At 40.5% G+C, this 17,616-nt stretch overlaps 1 non-coding gene across 1 annotated transcript; it reads right to left on the bottom strand.

Annotated features, from left to right (window-relative positions):
- Positions 1-2,372: 2,372 nt before the first annotated feature.
- On the bottom strand, positions 2,373-2,479 carry LOC111888620 (small nucleolar RNA R71). The gene has a single exon (XR_002849265.1). It is a non-coding gene; the product is annotated as a small nucleolar RNA R71 (small nucleolar RNA).
- Positions 2,480-17,616: the final 15,137 nt, after the last annotated feature.

Genomic DNA, 17,616 nt, shown 5'->3' with positions numbered 1-17,616 from the left:
ATTACATTTTTTTTTTTACATTCCTTCATATGCAATGGAACTTAAACTTACGATGAAATTTGTTTCCTAGGTTAAAAGTGGGGTGAATAAGCTTAGCAACACCTTCAGTAAAAAGAAGGTAACTAATAAATTACTCTAATTTTTTTATTCTTTTAAATGGTTTAGAACATTCCATTTAATACACATTCGAAAACTATATCGTATAATTTGATTTATCAATTAATTTGATTTCAATTAATTTGGCAAGGTCACACTGTAAGGTAATTATTTGATTTCCTTTCTTATATATTATAGATTTTCACAATAGATTTAACATTTAATGCCTTTATTTTACATTGATGCAGGATGGTAAAGCTTATGAGGCAGTGCAAGAATGTGAAGAACTAAAGAAGAAATGTTTGTATTTGTGAGTATTGCCTTTTCTTTCATTCCTGCTTCGTTAGTTATTGCTATTATGAAGGTACACCACTCTCCGGTTGTATTTTTCACATAATTGACAAGGAGTTGTTGTATCTATTCAGACTAGGCTTAGAGCAATGGTTGCAAGAGATGAGTTCAGAAGAAGAAGAAGAAGCAAGGCTGCAACTATAGTTCAGGTACTATGGATGAATTATGTTTGTAAAGTATTTAAGAAAATGATTAGAAACAAGGGTGAATTTGTAGAGATTAGTTAGCTACTTGCAGGTTGATCTTGAATAAGCAAAGGGGCAATGGATTGTATTTTTTGTATCTAATTCGTTTGTAAATTTTTGTTACAACTTCTATTGATTTGTTTTATCTTTCCATGGAACGATTATTTGTATGACATTAAATTTATGCAAAGGATTCTATTTTTTGTATATGATATTTTATTTTCTATTATGAAACATTAAATACAAATTTAATTTGAAAATAAGTAAATCTATAAATAATATTTTTTTAAACATTTAAAATTATGATACGCAAAAATGTGTGTCGTCTTCATTTATGACATGGCCTTTCTTGACAGGGGCTTCCTTGATACGCATTGCGTGTCATAAACACGCGCGTCGTAAGGTTACGACACGCAAATGCCTGTCGTCTACCTTTATGACAGGGCCTTCCTTGATACGCAATGCGTGTCATAACCGCGCGTCGTAAATGCGCGTCATAAATGCGCATCGTAAATGCGCGTCGTCTATAGACGACGCGCAAAAGCGCGTCGTCTCTCTTTATGACAGGGCCTTCCTTGACACGCATTTGCGCGTCGTCTGAGCGTTTTACGACACGCAATGAGTGTCGTAAAAGGCCATTTTTCTAGTAGTGGTAGTAAAATAAAGTCAACTATTACACCGTTCCTTGAGTTCGACACTTGTTCTTACCATAGCTATACTATTACATGATTAGGTACACTGCCTAGTGTGTTTATTAGTCTAGTGAAAGAAACATTAGTTTTATAAAACTAAAACTTGAATAAATACATATACACATTAAATACACATCAAGTTTTTGGCGCCGTTGCCGGGGAACGGTTCAGTTTTAGTTACTTTAAATATGCTATTTTATTAGGATTATTTACTGTTTAGTTACTTTTACTTTTATTTAGGTTTTATTTCTTTATGACTCACCACGGCGTGGTAATTTTCCCACACCGTGGAATCGTAACAATAGAACTTTATTTTTTGTTTTTGTTCTTTTGACACATTTCCTTTGTTTATTTGTAGTTCGTTTATGACCCATGGATGAAAGTAATATTTGATTCCGCCACTTGAAGCCTGGAATCCACTTTTCGCAAAAACAAAGACAAAACTGTAGGAGAATCCGATACGCCAAAGAAGTCACCTTTTAAGAATCTCAAGTCGGTTTTTGGCAAGAAAAAGGGAAAAGTAGGAGCATCTAGCAAAACACTAAAGGACGAAGATACAAACAATAATCCAACGAAGGAAGACACCGAGTACGAAACTGAAAAAGAAGGAAGCGAAACCGAATTTGAAACAAAAAGCGAGTTAAACAAAGAACCTGACAACACCATGGCGAACATTGCCGACCGCTTGATTTAGGCGTACAAAAAGAGAGTTCAAGACGATACCGGATCGGGTCTGATGCACCCCACCATACCCGCTACTGCCACATTTGAACTTAAGGGGCACATCCTTATTGCACTAAAGGAGATTCCTTTCACTAGAAAGGATCACGAAGATGCTTATAAGCATCTAAATGAAGTCAATGACATCACCGACTACTTTAACATTCCAAATGTTCCAAGAGAAATGGTGTTGTTGAGGATGCTCCCTGTCACTTTCATGGGAGATGCGAAGGATTGACTGAAGGCACTTCCACCGGGCACGATAACGACATGGGCAAAGATGCGTGAATCGTTTTTGGAACAATTTTTCCCACCATCCAAGGTGGCTAAGCTCAAAAAGGCCATTGCCAATTTTGAACAACAAATAGGAGAGTTGCTATATAAAGCATGGGAACGCTATAAGAGTCTACTTAGGAATTGCCCCCAAAACGACCTCAATATGCAACAAGAAGTGTTGATCTTTTATGATGAGGTAAACATCACCACTAGATAACTTCTTGACTCTCAAGGCCCCTTGACTAAGAAAAATCCGCCAGAAATTAAGGAGCTCATTAAATAATTCTCTAAGCACTCTAGAGAATACCATAATCCGAGGAATGATGTAATGAGGGGATCTACTAATGCTGACTCGGAAGATATATCGGCCGTATTGGCAATGTTAAAAAACATGAATAGAAGAATGACTAAAATGGATCAAAAAATCCATGCTATTTAGGTTGGGTGTGAAAACTGTAACGGGCCACATTTGACTAAAGATTGTGACCTTGATGAGAATGGAAACCGAAAGGTTCAAACTTGCTACTCGAGCGGTGATCGTTTTGATGAAGAATGGAGAAAGCCTAAGAAAAAGTTGTTACCCTATGATGAATATAAAAAGGCCATGGAAGAAAAGTTTGAACAAAAAGGGAGAGGCTTTTATCAAAGAGAGGAACCACCAGTTGAAAATAAATCTAATTTTGAGACAATGCTTACCCGATTTGCAACCGCATCTAAAAAAAGGCACTAGGGAACTGAAGCAGCAATTAAAGAACACCAAATAATGATGAAAGAGCAACAAGTAATGCTGAAGGAACAACAAGAGATGATGAAAAACTAGCAAGCACTATTTAGAAATCAAGAAGCTTCAATCCTCAACATAGAACAACAACTCGGGCAACTAGCTAAGCAATTCAATGAAAGGCCTATGAGAGGACTTCCAAGGAACACCGAACAAAACTCGAGAGGATCTCACATCCAAACCATTACTACTAGAAGTGGGAAAATTATTACTCATTTAACGCCCATTGTAACACCCCGATTCTCAGGTATTGTTTAAATATGAATTTCTTTGATTTTGAGGTCTACTCGACGAGTTGGTTGTCCTACTTGCTGAGTAGCAGCAGGTTGGGGATGCGTATTTAGTGGCCTACTCGCCGAGTCCATGAAGGGACTCAACGAGTAGGAGGTGACAGATGAAACCCTAAATCCCGGGGTTTTGCACCCTATTTAAGGAAGCATAAGCCTCCTTTGGCCTCTTTGCAGACCATTGAGAGCTCAGAAAACCCTAATTCGTGTGGTGTTTCCTTCTTGTGTGTCTAAAGCTTTGGAGAGGAGATCTTTTGAGAAGAAGAGCTTGGAGGACAAAAGGCTAGGGGCAAGGAAGTGTGGGAAATCATAAATCTACCTCATATAGCATCATTTGGAGGTATCAAGTCGTCACATTTACTTCATTTTCCTTCTAGACCTCTTTTGGTTGAGATTAGGGTTTTTATGGTTTGGTTGAGATGATAATGTGGGATATGAGCTAGATCTAAAGTTGTAAATTCAGATATGGACCCTTATTGGGTTCTAGAGTCATAAAGCTCCGAATTTGGTCATGTATGAAGCCTCTTTGAGTAAGAAACCCCATTATGAGCTTGGATTTGACATTTAGAGCCTTTCTAGCTATGCATGCACCTAAAGTTTGCAACTTTACGTGAAAACAATGCCTTAGAAGCTTGGATCTGTAATTTGGAGACACTGCATGGCTTAAAAGAGTCTGTATGGCTTAAGGACTGAAGGAACTCGGCGAGTCACAAGTTTGACTCGACGAGTCTCATGAAGATGAGCCTGGACCTGACGATCTAGATGAACAACTCGGCGAGTCCGATGAAGATTTATGTAGACTCGATGAGTTGGATGAACAAATCAGCGAGTCGGTTGAGGTTTCCCCAATTTATGTATGCGTGTGTACTATCAAGTTGCAAGAAGGAAACTTGACAAGTTTCCTTAGGGTTTTGATCATAAAACGAAGGAAATCGATGAGTCAGTCCGGTGACTTGGCGATTGGAAATGTACTTCAAGGAACTCGGCGAGTAGCTGAGGGTACTCGGCAAGTTAGGGTCAACATGGACTGTTGACCTTGACTAATGGCTTTGACTTTGATCAGGGTTTGATTAGTTGGCTTATAGGATACCTTGAAAGGTTGGGAACTTATGGGTATGATTATGCTATGGTAATAGGTGGTGGAGTTTATGGATGTGATCCGAGGGTTGAAGTTTATCTGCCGATTCGACATCTGCAAGGTGAGTTATCCTCACTATATCAATAGGGTCTAAGGCACTAAGGCCGGTCCTTTAGTTGTTATTGTTATGGTATGCTACCTATGGTTATGATCTGTTAGATCGGAATCAGGATAGACAATATGTTATGCTCTTATAATCCGTAGGGATTGGTATGATAGTGACCTGCTAGGTCGATGCTCTAGTTATGAGAGATTGTTATGATTGATGATCAGTGAGATAGATATGTTGATGTTTGTATATGACAATATATGCTAGTTATGCGCACATGGTTATTTGCTTGTTGTTTGGGTTGAGGCGGTCCTGCTTTGTGCTGAAGGCCAACACACCCTATGAGTGGTCCGGGGAGACTGTAGGCCCACGTGGCGGTCCAGTTATGCCGAAGGCTCGATACAGATTCAGATAGACTGTAGGCCCTGCAAGGCGGTCCAGTCAGGCCGATGGCCCAATATGCATGTTGTTGTTTGTCTGTTGTTGATATGGTATTATCGGTGTGGTATTGGTATTTTGGGGGTAGCTCACTAAGCCCTTGGACTTACATTTTTCAGTTTAATGTTTCAGGTACTTTAGGAGATCATGGCAAGGCGAAGGTGTGACCGTACTGCTCCTCATCCTTATGATCTGGTTATTGGGACACTCTAATGAATAATGATTGAAAACATTTTGTAAACAAATACTATTTGGTTTTATTTGTGATTGGAAAGTTTAAATTTAGCGTAAAATTTATGGATGTTACAAGTTGGTATCAGAGCCATGGTTTGAGTGAATTGGGGGAAACACACATGTAAACCCAGTCTCAAATCAAGGGAAATTTTAGGAATAAATTCTAAAATGGTTTTCAAAGTAAAGGATGGAGGATATAGAGGGTATGATCAGCCAGAGCCTGTAAGTAAACCCTAAAATACCATACAGTTATTTGATATCATGATATGATAGAACAGCATGCTAGTGCTAGGCTAGGAATCTTCAGGAATCACATGGTAGACTTGCCTGATTATAGTATACCTACTAGCATAGGGTTTCTTGTATATGGAATTGACATCATAACTGTATGTGGTTAGTGTATACATAACAGCTGTGCATAATCAAGATCTTATAGCCTGAGAATGTTTGATTCGACCTTAGGATAGGATTGGATATTCGAAAGTATATTAGGTCTAACGTTATGTTTAGCTAGCATACACTATTGCTGCAAGGTTGGTGAAAGTTTTATGAATTTTTAAGTTGTGGAAAGCTGTGAGACCAGTGGCGAGATAGTTGATATTCCCCTAGGAGTGATGGTTGAGCGCATATTATGTTGGTGATAGTATTAGGGTGTTGTGGCGATACTTGAGACAAATATGGGTAGGTTTGGAAAGGAGTATGTGCCCGTACTACTAGAAGCACATGACCCATACGCGTAGCAAGGAAGTCACAACCCCTAGGGTTGTGGGAATTGGCCTCCCGATATATGTTGTTTATTTGACGTCTTGGTTATATTTTCAATATGGTGGTGACGAGACGTTTTACTACTGGATCCGGATCCAGATCAGGATCAGGGCCAGGATTAGGAGACAAAGGGTTGGAGGTGCCGGTAGCACCTGAGCCCGTGGTATAGATAGGGACATAGGATTTGGATGCCAGGATCCGGGAGATTCTTCAAGATGAGATTGATGCAGCGTTCTGAGCGCATTTGGTGGAGATGTTTGGGTGGATTAAAACCGCGATGGTTGAGTACTTTGATGAGCGATATGCAGCTCTAGTGGAGATAGCTATCGCTGCAGCCACTTCGGTTGTAACCGCGGCAGGGGTTGGAGGAGGAGCCGGCAGGGCTTTCCAGTACTTGGACTTCGATAACACGAAGCCCCCGACATTTGATGGTACACAGGATCCGATCAGGGCTATGAGGTGGTTATCTGACGTGGAGGGCTGTTTCTTCACGTGTTCATGTCCTGCTCACCAGAAGGTCAAGTGTGCCCTGAACCTACTGAGGCTTGGGGAAAAGGACTAGTGGAGATTGACGAGAAGGTCGTACACTGATAATCAGCGAGCCACTGTTACTTAGGAGAAGTTATGGGATATGTTCTGCACCCACTACATTCCATGCGTTGAGCAGGAGCGAATTGCTCAGGAGTTTTTTACATTGAGGCAGGATGGGGAGTCAGTGATAGAGATCACTCGTATGTTCATGGAGAGGGCAATGTTTTGCCCAGAGTTTGTTTAAGAGCAGTCTCAGATGAGTTGTTATCTGAGTATGCTAAAGACAGATATTCGATAGTTTATTGGTATGCAACGTTGTGAGACTCTCTTGGATCTTTAGGAAGCCGCGAGGCAGCGTGGGTTGAAGTTAGAGCTGCAGTTAAAGGAGCAACGTCAGGTTCCGACACAGTCTCAGCCGACACATAAGCGGTCCAAGACTGCTGATACTCGGACCAGGGGTCAGCAGAGCCACACTTGTGGAAAGTGTGGCAAGGGTCATTTTGGGGTTAGTCGAGTAGGAGGCGGTTGCCACAAATGTGGCAAGGAGGGGCACTATGCTAGGGACCGTCGCCAGTCCGCCCCTCCAGCAGATAAAAGGATTTGTTACCAGTATCATCAGGTTGGTCACGTGAAGACCAACTACCCGCAGCTCGCCGCCAAGCTGGCACAGGGATCCATATCGACTACTTTGAGGATTAGAGATGGGAGGCCGGTCAAGGTGGAGCCTCCAAAGGCTCATGGCTAAGGAGGCCAAGGCAGCACCAAATGTGGTTGCTGGTATGATTCTATTTTTTGTTTCAGTTATTGTATCTGTGTTATGCTTATCGGCGGCACCTGTGTTTAGGTACGTTTTTAGTAAACTCTTTGCCTGCTTTGGTTTTATTCGACTCGGGGGCAAGTTGGTCGTTTTTATCTCAATACTTTCAGTAGAGAGTTCATTATGTCGGTAGATGAGCTTGAGTGTCTGTTGCAAGTTTCGATCGCCAACGAGCACGAGATTTATGCTTCTTCAGTTTACCGGGGATGCGAGCTGGAGATTTTCGGGGTATCATTCCCGATAGATTTGATTCCTATTCCCATGGGGGAAGTATTTGTGATCATAGAGATGGATTGGCTCATCCGGTTTGGCGCCACGACCGACTGTGAGGGTCAGCGAGTGGTAGTTCGAACCCCAAGTGGTGGAGAACTAGTAGTGTATGGTGAGGGCACCAGAGTGGGAGCAGGGTTTTGTACAGCCACCAGGACTCAATAGTTCATTCAGCACGGGTGTGACGATTATCTAGTGTATGTGATAAATACGCAGATTGAGGATCATACTTCAGTTTCAGAGGTTCTAGTGGTTAGGGAGTCTGCTGATGTGTTTCCAGAGGAGTTACCTAGAGTGCCTCCGGAGAGGCAGGTAGAGTTCAGGATTGATCTAGTGTCGGGTGCGATCCATATCGCCAAGGCGCTGTACCGTTTGGCACCGCCAGAGATGCAGGAGTTGGCATCTCAGCTGCAGGAGCTGCTGGGTAAGCAGTTTATTCGCCCGAGTAGTTCACCATGGGGAGCACCGATCCCCTTCGTCAGGAAGAAGGATGGTTCGTACAGGATGTGCATTAACTATAGGGAGTTGAACAAGTTAACGGTGAAGAACCGTTATCCTCTCCCAAGGATAGATGATCTTTTCGATCAGCTGCAGGGTGCATCTTGGTTTTCCAAGATCGATTTGATATCTGGATATCACCAGGTCAGGGTGAGGGAGGAAGACGTGGAGAAGACCGCGTTTCAGACTTGTTATAGTCATTATGAGTTTGTGGTGATGCCGTTTGGGCTCACCAACGCACTGACAGTGTTTATGTATTTGATGAATCGGGTCTACAGACCGATGCTCGATCACTCGGTCATTGTGTTCATAGATGATATCTTGGTGTATTCCAAGACCCGAGAGCAGCACGAGGATCACCTTAAGGAGCTGTTGGAGGTTCTGCGGTGAGAACCGTTGTATGCCAAGTTCTTGAAGTGTGAGTTTTGAACATCTCCTTAATCAGGAGGGGATTTTGGTCGACCCGGCCAAAGTCGAGGCGGTCATGCAGTGGGAGATTCCGAAATCTCCCTCAGATATCAAGAGTTTCTTAGGGTTAGCAGGTTACTATCGGAGATTCATTCGGGATTTCTCCAAGATTGTAGTACCCCTCACTCGTCTAACGAGGAAGGGGGTGGATTTCCGGTGGGATCCAGAGCAACAGAGGGCGTTTGAGACCCTCCGACAGTGTTTATGTGAGGCACCTGTGTTGACGCTCCCTGAGGGAGTCGAGGATTTTGTAGTATATTGTGATCCATCCATCACAGGCCTGGGGGAAGTCCTCATGCAAAGGGGACGAGTGATAGCCTATGCATCGCGACAGCTGAAGCCACATGAGACGAGATACCCTATACACGATCTTGAGTTGGGAGCAGTGGTATTCGCTCTCAAGATTTGGAGGCAGTATCCGTACGGGGTCCGATGTACTATATACACGAATCACAAGAGTTTGAGGCACATCATGGATCAGCCGAACTTGAATATGAGGTAGCGCAGGTGGCTGGGTATAGTCAAGGACTATGACAGTGATGGAGGAGGCTCATAAGTCTCACTTTTCTATACACCGGGGGGCCACCAAGATGTACCGCGATCTGAGCTTCAGTTACTGGTGGCCCGGTATGAAGTGAGAAATCGCTTGGTATGTTGAGAGGTGCCTGACCTGTAGGATGGTCAAGGCCAAGCATCAGAGGCCGCATGGTAAGCTGCATCCTTTGGAGATTCCCATGTGGAAATGGAAACATATCACGATGGACTTCATTACGAAGTTTCCAAGGACGACAAGGGGGTTCGATGCTATATGGGTCATAGTGGATCGGATAGAGTGAGAGAACTATCCAAACCCTAGAAGACATGTTGCAGGCTTGTGTAATAGACTTTGGTAAAGCATGGGACAACCACTTACCGTTATTTAAGTTCTCGTATAATAACAGTTATCACACTAGTATCAAGACTGCTCCATTTGAAGCCCTCTACGGCCGCAAGTGCAGATCACCTCTATGCTGGGCAAAAGTGGGTGACACACAGTTGGCGAGAGGCCTAGTCCCTGATAGCACTCTCACTGGTCCGGAGATCATTAGAGAGACGAATGAGAAGATCATTCAAATCCGTGAACGACTGAAAGCCTCACGAGACAGGCAAAAGAGCTATGAAGACAAGAGACGAAAACCCTTGGAATTTCAGGTTGGTGACCGTGTCCTACTAAAGGTCTCACCTTGGAAGGGAATGATACGGTTTGGGAAGCGTGGAAAACTGAACCCAAGGTACATTGGACCCTTCAAATTTACTGCAAGGATTGGTCCAGTAGCTTATAAACTCCAACTACCACTCGAACTTAACAACGTACATCCTGTGTTTCACGTATCAGTGTCTATCTGATGAAACTCTCGTAATTCCACTCGCGGAGATCGAATTGAACGAAAATATTAACTTTGTGGCAGAACCCGTTGAGATCATGGATAGGGAAATCAAACGAACAAAGTAGAGTCGCATACCAATAGTGAAGGTTCGTTGGAATGCTAAGCGGGGACCTGAATTCACTTGGGAGCGAGAAGATCAGATGCAACAGAAGTACCCTAGTCCATAGACACTTACTTTGTAAATAATTTCGAGACGAAATTCCCTCTGACGGGGGGATGATGTGACAACCCGATATTTCAAGTCAATGTAATGACCTAAGTCAAGTATTGTAAACTACTTTTGGGGACTAATGCTTTGGCGTCAGTAACATCTTTTGGAGCATCATATTGTAATTTACTTTTGAAACATGTAATACAACAATCATGTAAACTTTTCAAATATATATTATGGTGGTGTGTAATTTCTTTACTATTCAATTGTTATGACACTGTACATGACGTCCTCTGCCCCCGAATGTTTCCGCCGTTAAGGTTTGGGGGTGTGACAGATAGCCCATGGGTAAGTCCGGTACACTTGGTACCAAAGAAGGGAGGAACGATGGTGGTTACCGATGAAGATAACGAGTTAATCCCAACAAGAGCAGTAACCAGGTGGCGTGTTTGCATCGACTATCGAAAGCTTAATGATGCTACTTGCAAGGATCACTTTCCGCTACCATTTATCGATTAAATGCTCGAAAGAGTATCCGGTCATCTCTAATATTGTTTCCTTGATGGTTTCTCGGGGTACTACCAAATTCCAATTGACCCACAAGACCAAGAAAAGACCATATTTATTTGCCCAAGTGGGACATTTGCATATAGACGCACACCTTTTGGCTTATGCAATGCACCATCTACATTCCAAAGATGCATGATGGCTATCTTCCATGACATGATCGAGAAATTTATGGAGGTTTTCATGGATGACTTCTTGGTTTTTGGGTCCTCTTTTGAAGATTGTTTATCCAACTTAGACCTAATGTTAGCAAGATGTGAGAAGACCAACCTAGTCCTGAATTGAGAGAAGTGCCACTTCATGGTGAAGGAAGGGATTGTGTTAGGACACAAAGTCTCAAGGTTGGGGATAGAGGTAGAATAAAAAACGTGATCTTCAAAGGAGATCTTCAAAAAAGTTGGCACGATAGCTAAACTACCACCCCCAACAAATGTAAAAGGGGTACGGAGCTTTCTAGGCCATGTAGGATTTTACCGCCGTTTCATTAAAGACTTTTCAAAGATCACGAGGACCTTGACTCAACTTGTTTTGAAGGATGACCCATTTGACTTTCTAAGGATTGCCATGAAGCATTTCAATTCTTAAAGGAAAAGTTGACTGCTACCGCTATTATGATAGCCCCAAATTAGAGTCTTCCTTTTGAGCTTGTGTGTGATGCTAGCGACTATGCGGTGGGAGCTGTTTTGGGACAATGAATTCACAAAAATTTTCAACCTATCTACTATGCAAGCAAAACCTTAAACCCAACTCAAGAAAACTACACTACTACCGAGAAGGAGTTGCTTGTGGTCATTTATGCTTTTGATAAATTCCACCCATATCTAGTTTTGTCGAAGACAATTGTATTTACCAACCATTCTTCCCTTAAATATCTATTTGCTATACAATATGCTAAACCAATACTAATACGTTGGGTATTACTTTTACAAGAATTAGAAGTAAACAAGATTGGAGATGATTTTCCTGAAGAATATCTTATGGTTATAGCAGGAGAAATACCTTGGTATGCAGACATAGCCAACTACTTAGCAAGTGAATACATTCCAAATGATTTAACCAGAAAACAAAAGAAGAAAGTTTTTTCAGATATCAAGTATTACTTTTCGGATGAACCATACCTCTTTCGAAGCTGCGCGGACGGTATGATAAGAAGATGTGTATTTCGGCACAGTTTATTGCCATTTCAAGCCCACTACGGCGTGGTGATCACCACCATGTTGTGTTGTTGTAGTTAAAAATACCAGAATCACAATCTATTTGGTCCACCACGAGTAGGTGAATTCCACCACGAGGTGGTTCTTTTCGAGTCCGTTTTTTCGAATCTGATCCCTTACTTTCAGAAGTGTAGGTGTTCACTAGTGGCATTTCTAATTTTATATTTATTCTCATGATATGTATGAGCTATTCCTACACCATGGAATTTATTTTAACACGATAAAGAAGTATTATCCCAACTGCCATGACATGGTTGACACTTTCCTATGTCATGGGGGAGTTGTTCATTGTATAAGGAGGCTGCCATTATACTTTCCAATTCCATTTCACACTTTCAAGCAAACTGGCTTTTCTAAATATTTCCACATGATTCGAGATGCATCTTCTACCCCAGGGGAGTCTGTTCCTTTTTCTCCCTCTTTTTAATTTTATGTTTTGCATAACATGCAATAAGGGCATTGCATGAAATACGTGTGGGGTAGGGGTTATATTATATTGCAGAAGAAGAGCATTTGATTTTTAAATTTTTGCATTGCTAGTTTCAAAATCTGCATTCATATAGACTTGAAATAATAGTTTAACTTAGGATACTTAGCTAATTAAAATTTTTGCTAGTATAGTATGGGATGATCCGATGAGAACCCAAATGTTTACCTGAGCCAACACATGTTACAGTGTATTTGTGGCTTCCCATTTCATAGTGAAAAGTCATGAGGTATGAAAGGTAATCTGGTAGCTCATTTGGCATAATATGTTCTGCAGCCTAAACTTGAAATCTATCCAGGAAAGCTTAGTTAGTCATTGCACTTAGACTAATACCTTAACCAATAAAGGTTGAAGCTAAGCTCCTTGCTTAAGCATGTAGGATTTGATTGAAAAGAAAAGAGTGAGATACATGTGAAGAAAAAGAGAGAGAAATTAATAAAAAGTTCAAGAGTTTTGGAGCAGTCAAATTATGAAATTCAAAGATCAAAATTCTAATGAAACCCAAAAGTTGAAGATTACTAAAGATCAAACAAAAAAGGTGGTGAATTCAAAGAAATCAAATATCAAATATACAAAGAATATGAAGACTTCAAACAGCTCCACTGTGGTATCAAAGTTGTAATTTCTAGAATTTATGTACGCTTGGTTGTTTAGCCAAAAATACCTTGAGGTAAGGAAGATTTCTGATGATTGATTTGGAGGGTTGCAAAAATGAGTGTCGTATAAGCTAAGGGGTGAAGGTTCATAAGGATTGTGAGTATTTAGGAGTGGGAAGTTCTTACGAATTATAAGCACAAATACATGCACTGAGGTCTTGGGATAATGGCTGGATTTGAAATGGATTGTTTTGTACATTGCTGGTAAAATAAGAAATCAATATGCTTGGGGGCTAGCAAAGAATAAGTGTGGGGTATTTTGACATGTGCATATTTATACACATAATTATACATCATAACTTAATATTTTAATTAATTTTATGCCCTTATTAGAACAAGAGATACTTAATTTGTTATGAATTGTGTTGTAGGGATAAAAGACATGCTTAGAGCAAAAAGGAAGCTAGAAGCTGGACCTGGGAGTTGGGAGCTTGAATCAAAGCGTTAAAATGAAGAAAAAATGCCCAACACGTCGTGGTGGACTTCTCACGGCGTGGTGAAGTGAAGAATCCTGATTTTCTTCGAAGACTTGTAGAAAACGGGATAAACACGAAGACCACGTCGTGTTGGCCTTAGCACATCGTGGTGCTCTAAATTCTGGAAAACTATAAATAAATCTCATTCTCTTCCGAATTGGGACTTTTGGCTCTGGAAGTAATCATCACTTTTGAAGGCGAAGCACCTATTCTAAGGCTTGGAAGTAAGGAATTCGATCATACCATTGGAAGTAGGAGCATTAAGGCAACAAATCTCTACACTTCGATTTTTCATTAGATTTTCCATGTCAATTACTTTGAATTTCGATTTTATATACTTGTTTGCTGAAATCATGAGCTAAATTCTCATGAATTTCATGTAGCCTAGGATGGGTTGATTATTTGTGGTTGAATTTATGGATTGGATTTAGCTATTTGGTTATTTGTTGATTTAGCTTATTAAAAAACCTCAAGTACTTTTGATAACTATTTTCTCTACTTATTGCTGAATTTGATTAAATTAGTATGACTATCTTTCTTAGTTGAATTTGAATCTTACGATCTTGTGAATTGCAAAATTGTAGGACTAGAGTTTTGAACAAAACCTAGGGTTATGTAAAAAAGTGGGTAAAAAGGTATATGAGCTAATATGTGACGAAAAATCATATATTGAATGGAATCAATAAACTAAATTGATCAATCGATTATAAGTCTAATCAATTCAATCCGAACACTAGTAAACTTGTAAGTTTGTCCGCTTGATAACCAAATAAATAAGCTAGTTTGCTAAAGGATTAAATTAGTGAATATTAATTTGGTCATCTTAGGAATCAGTAACCAAAGAAACTAAAATCCATTGCACTTCCATAAATCAACCATAATAACAAGTAAATCCGAAGCTAAATGAAAGTCTCTTACTCACCTTGGTTAATTCATCGTTGTTCTCTTGCCTTAGTTAGTGTTAGTTTAATTAATTGATAATTAGTTAGTTTGGTAATTTAGGTTTCTAGTCTTGCAAAACTAGAAAAACAAAACATTTTCTAATATCATTAGTAATTAGTTAAGTAGTAGAATAAAGTCAGCTATTATTTTGAAATCTACTGTAAACAAGTAATCCTTATTTACATTTGCTCTTTTGTTCTAAATTCGAAAACTTGATTTAAAGTGAAATTTTCATTGTATTTTCCTTACACATAATACACAAGATGAATACCCTTGTGCTTATCATTTTTCTAAAACCGAAAAGTGTATGTGAAGGATATATTTTCTTATGTTTTTTCTTCTTAAAAACATAATTTTTTTATTGTTTCTGGTACAATCACTGAATTAAGAATGCACTATTTTCAAAGATCGACATTTTTACACCTTTCTTAAAATAGCATTCTACTTTGCAATTTTCAGTGAGTTCCTAGACTCTCAAACTTGTTTTCATAAATATTTTGACTCCTAGTAATCTTGAACTTGTTGTAACTTAAACAATTGGACAATTTTTCAAAAAGTGTAATACCAATATTTCTATAAAAATTCCCTTAATGACGACTTAAACCTTTAACCTTAATTAATATTTATATTATTTTACTACTTCCTTTGATCGTCACTCACACATCTTCATTCTCTTGGAATTATTACACATTTTGATAATAGTGAGATTACTCATAATTTCTAAACACTCAAAATGCTATCTACACAATGTAATATAATTTATCATAAACTTTCATCGCCTCCATTTGCAACAATGACTTTCTCTCCCTCTCTCTCTCTCTCTCTATATATATATATATATATATATATATATATATATATATATATATATATATATATATATATATATATATATATATATTCTTCAAATATGGTTTTATTATAGCAAGAGTAACGTAGTAGTAAATATAGCTTCAGAAATCCTTGGCTATTTTGTAATTTATTTTGTAGACGACACTAAAATAGTCTTTACATTTGAGATGTACAAAAACTTCGTTGCCTACCCTTAGTACATATCATTAGGAACTTACCCTCGATTGTTTCTCTTTCAATCATCCTACCCTTTCTTATGTTGGAATATATCTGATGAGATTAAATCAACTTTTAATCTATAAAGATCGATTAGATCTTGAACAAGTATATGAATATGAAACTTCAAGAACGCAATATTAATAACAAGGTAGAACGAAACAATAAGAACAAACAGCTTGAATCAAATGTGTCGAATGATTAAATAAAATCCTTAGAAGAGCTCGATCAAGAACATCAACTGTAAAGGATTAGAAGATTACAAGAAAGTAATATCGTAAACTCTGGAATGCTAAAACTGAAATCTTGAATCTTAACCTAATATGCATGCAAGCGATAACTTATATACAATACATAAAAGGCTCTCGGTTGGACAGGCCCAAACCGGAGAATACAAGGCTAATCTACGAGCCCAAAAGACGCAATACAAAACAGAACTTCAGCCCAACAATCTCCCCCTTTGCGTCAATTTGGAGCGAGACCTTCACTTCTTACTTGGGCCGGCGGCTGATGCTGGTACCTTCTTTTTCACGGTACTAAACAGACACTTGGTTATGGAAAGGATGGTCTGTCTAAACCGGATGTACCAATTGATCATATCTTCAAAGTATTTGATGTCATCAGCCGAATTGTCCTTACACCGCTTGACGATTGATAGGACGTGTTCCAAGCAGGTAGTGGTGTAGAGGTGCTTGTCAGCTAACGCGAACAGACATTTCTGTCCTTCGGCTCTGGTGAACATCACAGAGTTTCGCCTCGAATCTATCTTGCCCATTTTCATCGTGTTTAGATCACTGGCCGATCCCACAGGCTTGACTTTCGGTTTCTTCTTAAACACTGTGGCAACCTCCTGATCCATTAGAGCCACCTCCATGATATAGCATGCCAGCATCCTTTTGACATGGTCTAAGATGGGACCATATTCGGCTTCGTTTGTCAGCAAGATGTTGTACAAGACTATCCAATCATGAGGGTTCAGATTGGGCAGATCCGCCAGAGAGATCATGTGAGCAGTTCTTGCAGATCCTCGGATAAGCTTGAACTTGACGTTTGTGAATCTCCCCACGGCAAATGGCTTCATCACCCGAACACTGACAATCTTCTGGGCGCTCCATGTAAGGTATTGAGGGCGAGCGGCTTCCAGATAAAAGTCAATGAGCTCCCTGTCAAGCTCATCGTTCGGATGCGGGACTTCGAAAATGTTGGAGAAGGCGTGGAAGATGAACGCCTTTCGAGTCAGCGGCATATCAAATTGCGAATCGACTGAGTTGATGCAGTCGAACGATATCACCGGCTCGAGCCATAGTATGCTTGGAGTCTCTATGGCCTCTTTTATCAGACGATCCCTGGTCCAGGCAGGGAAGAGCAGCTTTCGGCTCTCAAGGAGATCGTTGGCTTCTTTTTGTTTACGTTCGGCTTCTTCAGCTTCACGTGCCACACGACTGACATCGTCATCAGTATTGCGACTGTTCTTTCTCTTTAACATGTCCGCAATAGTCTCCTTGTCTTCATCTTCATCTTCATCTTCGTCTCCTCCCTCTGCAATGTTTTTACCCTTGTCCTTCACACCCGAACCCGAGGCATGACCAGTTGGGGGTGGTTCGGTTGTGTGAGTTGCTTTTGAGGAAGGAGGTGGTTTCGATCCTTTCTTCTCATCTCCCCCTTGTTTCGGAATGGACACGAAACTGGGTAGGCCTTCAATTTTACTCAAGAGATCCATGGCCGGAGAGAGTTTCTCAGCGAGGGTACGCCTCACCGAGTGATTGAGGATGGGGTCGTGTGCTTCGAGGATGTTAGATAGAGCGGCGTGGACATCCGAAACACACGTCTTGATGATTTCCCTTTCGGATCGAAGAGCCTCCAATTGTTGTTCGGAGTTGGAAAGTTGGGTGCTCTTGACCTTGAGGGCAGTAGTCTTACTCGCCAGGACGTCCATCAGTTTATTTTCAGCCGCAAGATCCTCTTGTAGCCTTGCCAAGCGGGCATCGATGGAGGCACGGAGTGCCGAGTTGTCGTCGCTAAGGTTTTGTCT

This window comes from Lactuca sativa, chromosome 4, assembly GCF_002870075.4.
Source record: "Lactuca sativa cultivar Salinas chromosome 4, Lsat_Salinas_v11, whole genome shotgun sequence".
Taxonomy (NCBI): domain Eukaryota; kingdom Viridiplantae; phylum Streptophyta; class Magnoliopsida; order Asterales; family Asteraceae; genus Lactuca; species Lactuca sativa.
Note: the sequence above shows the minus strand (reverse complement) of the source record. Positions and strands in the feature narration are given on the sequence as shown.